A 10,871-nucleotide genomic window follows, 5' to 3' on the forward strand; every position below is an offset into this window, starting at 1 on the left:
TCCATTCAGAAAATAAATCCCTTGTGCCCTCTTCATACTCTCCTTTTTGATACATGAGCATTTTTAAGTCTTAGTTCATATGTTTATTCTTTTTGTAGAAAAGAGTTATTTCCTGTAGAACAAAAGTCTTTTGGGAAAGAAATCAAGCTCTGTGAACTTCAGTTCACAGCTTTTTATCCAAGAGTTCAGAAAGAGGTTAGGGGAAAAACAAAACCAGTGTAAGTGGAACAGACTTTGAAAAGCTTTTCCTGAACCTGCTCTGTCAAAGGGAAGGAACAACTTCCAGACTTGATCTGCCAGCTTCCCTTGGCATCAGCAGAACCTTCTGCATGGCACAGATGGTATCAGGGCCATGGTCCTTCTCCTGATGAACACTGTGCTGGCATCCTCACCATTGCCTGCACCAAGGGAAGCTTGGAAGGCTCATCAGCATCTCCACTGCTCTTTAGTTGATGGAGACATGAGCAGGAATGTGTATGTCTATGTGTGCATGTAAACCAAAGGACATTTAGGAGAATGTAGGTTCTGATGGAGATGGACCCCATGGACAGCAAGATAAGAGCTGCCCCTCAGCCCATGGGTAATGCAGTTGAATGCTTGTCCCAAGTGTTGGTGCACTCCTACCCAGGTGCACACTACAAATCTGACACGTGTGACATTTTTGCTGGGTGGTTTTCATGAGTGAGGCGTGTTGTGGTGCATCCCTCCTTTCCTTCCAGGCCGTACTATGGGAAATGTTCGTGAGGCCTCAGCCTATGACGAATAGCACTTGGAAAGAGCTCCTCTTGACCTTATCAGAAACACCATCTGTTCTCAGGAACTTCTGATGCCTAACAACCTCCTGCCCTTGTTTTTTTATAATGGACAGCCTTAGAAACTTTTTTTGCCTGAGTAACAACCCAAGTGGAATGACATTTTTGTTCTCAAACTTTCAAAGAAAGGGTGCCGAGCTGAAGTGCGGCCAGGATGATCATTGTGACTAGAGTCACTCTCTCGAGGCCCTATAAACAGCAGTCCAAAATGAGACCCTTTGAACTCTCCTGGACCACAGTGTCTGTGTGCACACAAGGGTGTATGTGCTATAGCCCATGTGGGAAAAATGCTGCTCTCCTGGATTCTTAAGTACTTTAGATCTGTAGGTAAGTTTGGCCTGTAAGTAAGGTACTATTTTGTTATTGTACATCCCATATGAATCCTTTACTCTCTTCCTGCACCTCTCCCCTTTCCTCCGTCTCTGCAAAGATGGTTTTGGGTGTTTTTTTGGTTCATTTTGGTTTGGATTGATTGACCCTGGATTTCTTCTTGCTGTTTTTTCTCACTGTGCTTAATCATCTAGTAAGTAGCAGAGTGAACCTTGACAATAAACTTTGTTGTGCTGTCACTTTTATAATTAACTTGTTTTTACTGGTACTTTTGCTGGTGATACTTTAAGCAATTTACAACACTCATTCACAAAAGGAGGGGAGGAGGTTGTTGTTTTCCTTTATTAGTCTTGTCCAGCATGGCACAAGCATTCCGGGTCCTGTGGCAGGTTTTCCATCTGCTTCACAGCTTCCCCACCATTGCTGTGTTTCTATAACTGGAACCAGCAAAGAACAAAAGGGTGGAGAGCCAGGGCAGATGGAGAATTCAGAGATACTATCAGGAAGAGACCAAATTAACACTAGTAACTCCTAAGGAAATTTAAAGCACTTTCCCTATCAAATGAGCAGGAGAACATAATTTACTCAGATCCAAAGTTTACTAAGGAAAAAAAAACAGTGCCTCTTTGAGAATGAAAAATGAAAGGAAAAAGCAAGTCTCATTGAGAAATTACTATACTGGTTATTCAAACTGATTCTATGATACTGAGGTAAATGGATTTTGATCTGAAATCATTCCTCCAAAAACAATGGTGGACTTCTGTGGTGAGACCTTCAGAAATTTAGTGGTGCATCCAAGGAAAAGGAAATCATAAAACTGAAAGGGCAGAAGGGAGCTGCTCAGGTTAGTTGCATAGCAGATTTTCCTGATGAAATATTTCTTGGCAAAGGCCTGGGCTATGGAAGTGTCCTGGGATGAGTGTCTGAGAAGAGTGAGCAGGTCCAGTTGTGACAGATACAGTTTATGTGGCACAATAGCATGGTTTAGATTTAAGTTTAATTTGATAGCTAGAAATGAATAGCAGAAAATAAACAAACTGGGAGCTTTGAGACTATATTTTTAGGTGAACCAATATCTTCCCATCAAGCTGCTTTTCTGACAGTGTCTTTGTTTTTCCACTGTAAAATCTGCACTGATCTTAGTCCTGTATTTTTATTAGAGATATTTTTTCTAGACTTATGTCTGCTCCTTTGTCATATTCAACCTAGAGTTCAAACTGAAATTTTAAATTATTTTTGGAACCAGTATAGTGAGGCAGGTAGTAAAACTGAAGTATCCCAAACTCTGGGTACAATGGCTACCTGGAAAAGTTTTTGTCCAATATACAGATTTTTTTTATATACTGGAGAAGGAAGGGAAATAATTGGGACTGAGCAAAGGTAGGAACTTGTTTTAAACAAGTACTAAGGGAATTCTAGTATTTGCGAGAACAAAACCCAAATGCCTAAAAAGTTTTTAAATGTAACATTTTTGGCTTGTTCCTTATTGAAAGTTGATCTCCATTGTAACTACTATCAATCTCTTCAGCCCTGAGAAATGCTGTTTCTTAGGTGATGAGAATCTTTAGGAACAAACAGGCTTGCAAGAGCTGACCGTATTTATGTCAGCAGAAAGAAGGGCCCAAATAAATTCTCAGGTATTCCCCTACAGTGGTTTCCCATAGATCAGCACCCAAGTTTGACAACATCACCAAGCTGACCCAAGAGGGTTACAAATGGACAGACAGCTTTGGCACCATAATACCAGGCAGTTCATCTCCAGAAGCAAAACACAGAGAAGGATAACTGAGGGGTAGCTTTCTCTTTAAATGAAGGCTGATGTCAAGATTTACAGGTGTGGTCTGGGGGCAGCCAGCACTGTTACTGCCTGTGGAATATTTTTCCCAGGGCTATACAAGAAATTTCAGTTTCAAGCAGAGTCTGTTTGGTAAGTTTTAGCAGTTTGTATGTATTTGGCAAAAAAATCCAAAACTCCAACCCACCAACCATGCTACTAATATATATGAAATACAGCAGCTAAAAAACTTTTTGTCCTTTATTTTGTGTATGTGTGGGTATATAGGAAATCATCCAAAAAAAATCAAATTAAGAAATGCATCACTAATTATCAAATATACATAAATTAATCTTTTCTGCCTGAAATACCAATTCAGGGGACATATTCACCTACTCATCACATTTCCCACTGAAATTAACAGAACAAAGTTGTCGGCCCGCAAGGAGTAGGCAGGGAAAAAGCCACCACATGTTCACTGCAGCATGTGATAATAGCTCACTGCCGAGCGTGGCTGGGCTCTCATCCCACCTTGTCCTCCCTCCGACAATCAGTGACTGCCTTGGGATTTGGCTGGTTACTCCAGGATCAGCTCTGGAGGGGTAAACCTGTCCTAGGGGTCCTGGGTGGGAGCTTGGCTTCATTCTTCTCTTCCCTGAGTCCATCCAAGGCTGGAGGCTGTGGTGGGGTCTGGGAACTGCCCTCATTGATTGCTTTTGGAGGGAGAGGTGGCAGCAGGTAGGAGCACCTCTTAATTTGGGTCATTGCTGGAACAGCAAACTTGCCATGCTCCTGAAGAGAGGTCAGGCAGATCTACAGCTAAAACCAGGCAAGGCAGAGCTTTCTGTCTTCAACTGCACACGTCTGAATGGGTCTCTCACTGCTGCAGAGAGGTTTCCGTTCCTCCTGCCAAAGTGGTCTCGGATTGACAAGGCTTTTAGGAGTATGAAATATGGCTGACTAAAGCATTGTGCTGACACAGCCCAAGGGTGCATGTATCAAGAGCTGCTCCAGGTTGAAAAAAAACTGCTGTACAATCCGCTGTTTAAATAATAGATCAATATAATTTATCTGAGAGAACATGTCATGACAACATAACTTGATTAGAGTCTAGAAATACCTACATGGGAGATTTCAAAGGGTAGGGTATTCTAGCACATAAAGGCAAAACAACACAATCAAATTCCTGGATACTGAAAGTAGCTGTGTTTAGCCTTGAAAAAGTTAGGGTTTAAGTCAGTTCTGAGTGGCATTTGGAAGCCCAGCACCAGCATGGGAGGTGCTGTGGGCTGTGACAAATGTGCCCTCCAGTGAGATGCTTGTAATTTTACCCTCTCCACTGTGGCCCTGTGAGTCTCTGGAAAGAGCAACTTGGGAATGCCAAAATTGTCTGTGCTAATAAACGATCAAGGTCTAAGTGCCTCAAGAAGATAAACACCCCAAGGTGCTAGGTGGGTATCATGAGACGGAGTCAGCATGTACCACACAAAAAATTAGCTTGTGAAACCAAGTGACCAGCCTACACCCCAGTGATTCTTTTCTTCCCTGTTATCTTTATATGATATAAATTATATTGTATGCTAGCAGATGCTCCTTATGTCCTTGCAATCCTGCCATTATGATGTCTTTTTCCAAAATAAACACCAGAAAACAGCAACCTCTTGAGATGTATGTTTTAGTGGTGGACTTGTGTTAGGTGGAAGTGTTAGGTTTTCAGTTGGACTCTCTGATCCTGAAGGTCTTTTCTAGGCTAAATTATTCTATGATTAATTTGCAACAGTTTGCATTTACTCTGCTACAACAGTTTGCTCCCTACAGCAATGATAACCACCTTAGCACTGCATCTATCACACGTCTCCTTTTCTCTGCTGGGACTTTGCTATAGCTGCTCTCCCCATTCTTTTGTCTCAATGCTTTTCCTTAAATGTCTTTTAGAAATGAAACTATCTCTCTTTCCTGTATATAGGGAACTGTGTGCCTACAGATAGTAGAAGTCCAGGCAACTACACATGGATCTTGCAAAATGTGGGTTCTCTTAGTAAAAGAGATTTGGGGAATATGTGGTTATGAAAGGAGCTGAGAGAGCAAAGGGGCTGTGGGGAAGCCAAGCATTATGAGGAGAACTGTTTAATATATGGTCTCATCCTTTTAAAAATAATAATTTACTAGATGTGAATAATCCTTGGTGAAGAATGCCAGTTCCCCACTGGGATGGACAAATCAGGATCTGTGGGTGTGCTGTTGGCTCCTAAATTTTGTGTATGATCAGCACCTTAATTTGCACCCTCCACATCATCTCCCAGCACACACTCCTATCTATATCACATGCTAAGCATAAACCTCCTGCTCAGCAACCTGTTCCTTCTGTCCCAGGAAACTTGTTGCTTCCCTCATCTTTGTGACTCATTGCTGTCACTTGGGCTGCAAAGGGTTTAAAAGTCAGAAAATCCCACTTATGGAATGTGCTTTTAAGAACAGCTCCAAAGTCTCATGTCAGCCAGTTCTGTTGCCTTTTTTTCTTTAGTTCACTATGTAGGATCTGATTGGCCACAAAACAACTGTTTCTATCTCTATATTGTCCATTCAAGGAACAAAGCTGCTCCATGTTGAAGAGCCAGTGACAGGAAGGAAACTGTCCTCCACCGGAAAATGTTTACAGAATGTAATTTAAATTGCAAGAAGCTCAAGACCATTGCAAGTTTTGTAACCCCACTCAGATCTAGAACATCTCATCTCACTGTTAGATCAGGTTGCTCAGAACCACATCCAGCAACTTTTAATTACCCCTGAGAATGGAGCCTCCACAGTCCCTCTGAGCAGCCTGTCTCCATGTTTGACCAAACTTTTTGTAAAAATTTTGTTTTCAATTGTCTAACTTGGACTTCTGTTGTTACTTCTCTCCACTGTGTCATGTCCTTTCTCTGCCTGTATGTCCCCTTCAAGCCTTTGTATGCAACTCTTAACTTGACATTTCAGGAAATGCTCTCTCTTTCCATGGAACAATCTCCCACTGGATTTGTTCTAACAAGATGTTTGGATTTCTGCTGGACTACTAGGACCAGCCCAGTACAAAAGATTTAGCCTTTCTGTGACTCATTCCAAGGACTTTTTCCAAGGACTGTCCGGTTTTGAGAATAGTTCTAGAATTCTGCCTTTGTTTTTGTTTCAATTGCACATTTTCTGTTTGACATTAATGGTAGCTGGAACTGTGGAGTTTGGCATTTTTTTCTTATTTTCTTTTTTTTTTTTCCTTTTTTTTTTTTTTGTGGGCTGACACTGATCTTCCCATTGACTGAAATGGTGATCCATGGCATGTGCTGATTCCCTATAAAAATTTCAATTGCGCAGTTGGAAAATGTACAAATCTTTTTCTTCCTCTTCTTTCTTCTAACAAAGAACATAAGAAAGGATGTCCTAGAAAGGGACATTTCTTTGTCTTAACATAATTTTACTGAATAAATGTTTGTGTTTTTTTTTGCGTTCATCAAAGAGGTCTAATTAAAAAACAGAAGATAAAGTTTTCTGATTGATGACTTCATACCACGAAGGAAAAAAATATTATTCTGCCTAAAAATGACTTCTGTTTTCTAACTGCTGGGAAACCCTTTAGGTATATCAAATTTACTAAAATGTGGTGTTTATCCCTTTGTACAAGCTTACTGTATGGGTATAAATCTTATTTTCCTAAGGGATATTAAAGTAAATGGGCCTGAAGGAGTACTGTTGAAATATTTATCTTCTTTTAGCTGTAAATTTGGTCAGAGAGAAGTTAGGATATTTGGCATTTTATACACAGAGGAGCTTTAAGTTTGCAAAGCTTCATCTCTCTTTCTTCTTCAAAGCCAAGCTCATAAACAAAGGAACTGTTCCCAAACTGTCACTGTAATGTCACCCAGTTCTATGAAGTCACCACATCATTTCTATCGCTATAACAACTTAGTATCATCTGTTGCTAATCCCTCAAAACCATTTAATGACCATCATTTTGAAAGTAAGTCCGAAGTGACGATTTTAAATGCAGTCTTTCTGCAATGTTTTGCAGAAAATCACCATTTAAATAAGAAAACTTTAGAATGAAGAATTATTTTATTAAATATTAATAGCATTGGTAATTTGTGATAATAAAATAATGTTTCTCACCATTAAAACATACTTTTTCATTTTGTTCTCCCTTGTTATTTTCTATTTCATATGAAATGTTGAAAAGTTTTATATGAACCTAAGGTTTTGGATAAATAGTTTAGAAAAATTGAATGCAGTTTAAGATGGACAAATGTAAAACTGTACATTTAAGTAGGAGTAATCCACGTCAGAAATGCAGGATGAAGGCTGAGTGGCTTTGTAGCTTTACTGCAAAAAGTCAGGAAGAAAATGCACCAACACCCTCCTACTCCTGCAGATAAAAAAAAAATAAAAAAATTAGGAATTCTGTCTGCAATGAGCATGGAAAGGAATCCTTCTGCTTTTATTGTGACCAGTCATCAGGCTGGAATTGGAGGAGGCTTTCGAATGGGACTTCACAATTGATTTGATTCAGTTGGAAAGAATCCCAGGGACAGCAGTGTAACCAGTGTGAGGTTTAGGAATTAGTCTAAGGTTAGCTGTCATGCAGAGCTGTAGGTATTATATTGCCTTGCGAGGGGGTCCTGCGTGGTGATAAGACCACAACCTTTATCATCCTGGCACAAAGAATAGCTGAGAGAGTGGAAGGAATTCCAGTGGGTGAGAGAAAAACTTGGGATTTGATGTAGGTGAACAAAGGTGGAAAAGCTCAGGTCATGAAAGAAATTCATGACGAAGTGGTGAGCCATGCTTTGGCAGAAGGAGATCTGGCAGGAACATGCTGAAGACCAGACCTGTAGTGGGGCTTGAAATAAGGAAAGAGATCTAAGAGAGTGTGGGAGAGAGCAATGGCACTGTAAAGAGGAAAGGCAGCCAAACAGTAACCAGTAGAGCAGGTTCACAACTCACTCATTGAAATTTCCATCAATCCCTTTCCTCCTCACCAGCTATAGACCACTAATGCCTGACAGGGCAGAATTCTAGCCTAGAATCTCACAAACAGGTAGAAAAAAGGCCAAAGTGGCCCAGCAGGGAGGGAAGAGAAGATGGGACCAGAAGCAGGACCTGAAACAAATCACCTTAGAAGAGGTCTTTCTGCTCCCCTTGTTTGCTGATCCACAAACGGCCAGATGAGGATCCCACAAAGTGACATGTCCCTGGACTGTGGATTTTACTGAGACTCATAACAAGATGAGACAGTATGACTGGTTTGGGTGAACTTCATGATGATGGAAAGTCAAAAGCCCATGTTGCCTTGTGGGAATAAAATCTCTTGACAGCTTTTTTCAGGTTGACCACAAATTGCTAGTGCTCTATGATCACACACAGTCCCAAAGAGCTTCACTGGTCTTCAGAAAACAGCATGGTTACAACTGTGCTGAGTGAAAGCATCAGCCAATTTCCTCTTTGGGTCAGGACTCCTATGATTTATCTGTAGAAACATCCTACAGAATTTGCCAAAAGTAGGAAGAATGGATTCGTGCTTGTCACTTCTTTTTTCCTAGATAAATTTGATGTCACAGTGACTCCTGATTTTCAGTTCCTAACAGAGGATGTGATAATCAGGTGGACAGGTCTGAATGCATGGAAAGTATATCAGCATGATGGACCAAATCCTATCAGTTGTGCTTGCTAATGGCTTTGATGTCTTACAGCCTTCTCTCAGGATTTGCATGGCCCCGTGACCAAATAAAATGGGAGAAAAAGGATGCAGCAGCATTTCCACATCACCTTCCTGCCTTCCAAGCACTGAGGAACCTGTCTGAAAGCAATGACCTTAACTGCACTCTCTCTTCTGAAACAGATTCTGTTTGATGGGGAGAAAGAGGCGAGGAGACAGGTTAGAAGTTGTGCCCGCATGCTTAAAAAGAAACCTCCCCTTCTGTTCAGGAACTCTGCAGGAATTTCAGACTCGATTGCATCACGCTTGCCACTTCAAAGCCTTCAGCGACTGATCACACACTTGGAAAATATCAAACCTAACTGAACCTGACATGGTTATCAGTGTAACTCAACCTGTTTGACAGCCTCCTTCCTCAGGGTTCCTCCTTGTGCTCAGAAATGTCTCTGGGTAAAGAGCAGGCATTTCTTCCCAACATTATTCAGAGTGATAATTGCTTGTTTTAAAAGGAAGCACCTCTCTACATTTTCTGTAGGAATGATGCAATTCAGTATTTCATACAGTGACTTCATTTTTTTGCTTTGTGTTAGAATTAGTTTAAAATACTCCCTAAATGAAGAAATGAAGTCTTACATCTCGTCTTTCTATAAATTATGTCCTTTTCATGTATTTTCAATTTCTTTCTTATCATCCTAGATCTGATTCATGGAATAGTTCCGGTGGTGAGGATGAAAACCAGTCTGCCCCTGGCTTCTGAAAGCATTCCACTTGGTGTGAAGAAATAAGCATTAATAAAGTAACATGAAAATGGATATTTCTATATTGTCAACAGTTAACTCAGTTGAGCTGTAGGAAATACAGGTTTAAGTTCGAGCTGTAATGAAAATGTACCTAGTGAAATGCACAGGGAGAGTGCCTCAGGCTGTGCTGACCTGCCTTCAGCTCTCTTGATCCAAAATGTCATACCTGAGGTTTGCTGAAGATACACTTGCCACTAGGGGATTATCTCCTCACCTCCTCTCACCTCTCCTTTGAGAATGCAGATTTTGGGGCATCCAGCTGCTGCTGTAACCAGGGTTCCCACCAGCTTACCAGTGGCTTATATTAATTAAAAGGCAATTTGAGCACAATGGGTACCAAGCAACTTAATCTTTTGGAGCTGAGGGAAAGCAGTCATTGCTAGAGGCTAGTGGTATCTCAACAGCAGCTGTGAGAGCAGCAGGGAGCCCAAAGCTGTGTGTTTACACAGAGTGGCTAGCAAGCAACCCCTGGCACCAGGTACTGTGTAGCTGAAGGTAGTAAGCATTCTGTTTGGAACTGATGGCAGCAGCTCTTTCCTTGTGTCCCTGTGTCAGTGGCACTGCTGATCAGAGCTCGTCTCACTGATGCTGCAAACGTGCCACACTCACTCCATTTCACAGTGTGCTGGCTGGCCTTGGGTCCCCAGGAGGAGGAGGAGTCGTTTGCCCAAATGTGGGCACCTGCACCGTAAATGTCAGCTATTGAATGAGTCATTCTTGGTTGTCTTCACCAATGAAACTCAGAAAAGATTGTTAGGGCATAACTATCCCACCCACAAACCATCATCTAAAATCAGTCTTTTATACTGCATCCTACTTTTCCAAAGTTTCCAAACAGTTAAACTGGAGATGTTTAAAGTCAGTGAGTGTCACCCAGAATATCAGATGTTCTCAGAATGCCATTGCATTTTCTATAGGATTTCCAGAAGTTATTTCTTAATCCTTGTGATGGAGCTTTTAACAGATTAATTTTTTTTTGTAGAATATTCTTTAGCCAAAAAGGCATTTTTTTCCTCCTAAAATTGTTTCAGAAATGTCAGAGAACTTCCAGCAATTGACAGTATTGCAGGTAGCCAGAATATGAAAGGGATGAAGGGAATACACAACTTCTGTTACATAGTTATGGACTTCATGAATACGATAGTGTTTAGAAAGAGTCTTTTAATAGAATTGCTGTATTTAAACTGCTGCAATCTTATGACTTCCAAATTCTCCCCACCTTCTACACAGTTACACCAAAATACGTTTAAAAGCCCCAGATCAGATCTTTCCATCCACACTAGTGGTTACATTTTTACACCATTATGCAAGTATTTGAACAAATGGCTAGATAGAATCAGAGCCTTAGCATTGGAATCCTTACAGGAACAGCTAAAATACACAAAACCTTGAAAAGTAATATAATTGTTTTTCCAGGACTTAGGAAAAAGTGCAATTTATCTTACAGCACTTGAAAGTCCACTTCAACAGTT

At 40.8% G+C, this 10,871-nt stretch overlaps 1 long non-coding RNA gene across 1 annotated transcript; it reads left to right on the plus strand.

Annotated features, from left to right (window-relative positions):
- Window positions 1-7,448: 7,448 nt before the first annotated feature.
- On the plus strand, window positions 7,449-9,396 carry LOC135295522 (uncharacterized). Its single transcript, XR_010357649.1, has 3 exons — window positions 7,449-7,638; window positions 8,634-8,818; window positions 9,296-9,396. It is a non-coding gene; the product is annotated as an uncharacterized LOC135295522 (long non-coding RNA).
- Window positions 9,397-10,871: the final 1,475 nt, after the last annotated feature.

Source organism: Passer domesticus, chromosome 2 (assembly GCF_036417665.1).
Source record: "Passer domesticus isolate bPasDom1 chromosome 2, bPasDom1.hap1, whole genome shotgun sequence".
In the NCBI taxonomy this organism is placed as follows: Eukaryota; Metazoa; Chordata; class Aves; order Passeriformes; family Passeridae; genus Passer; species Passer domesticus.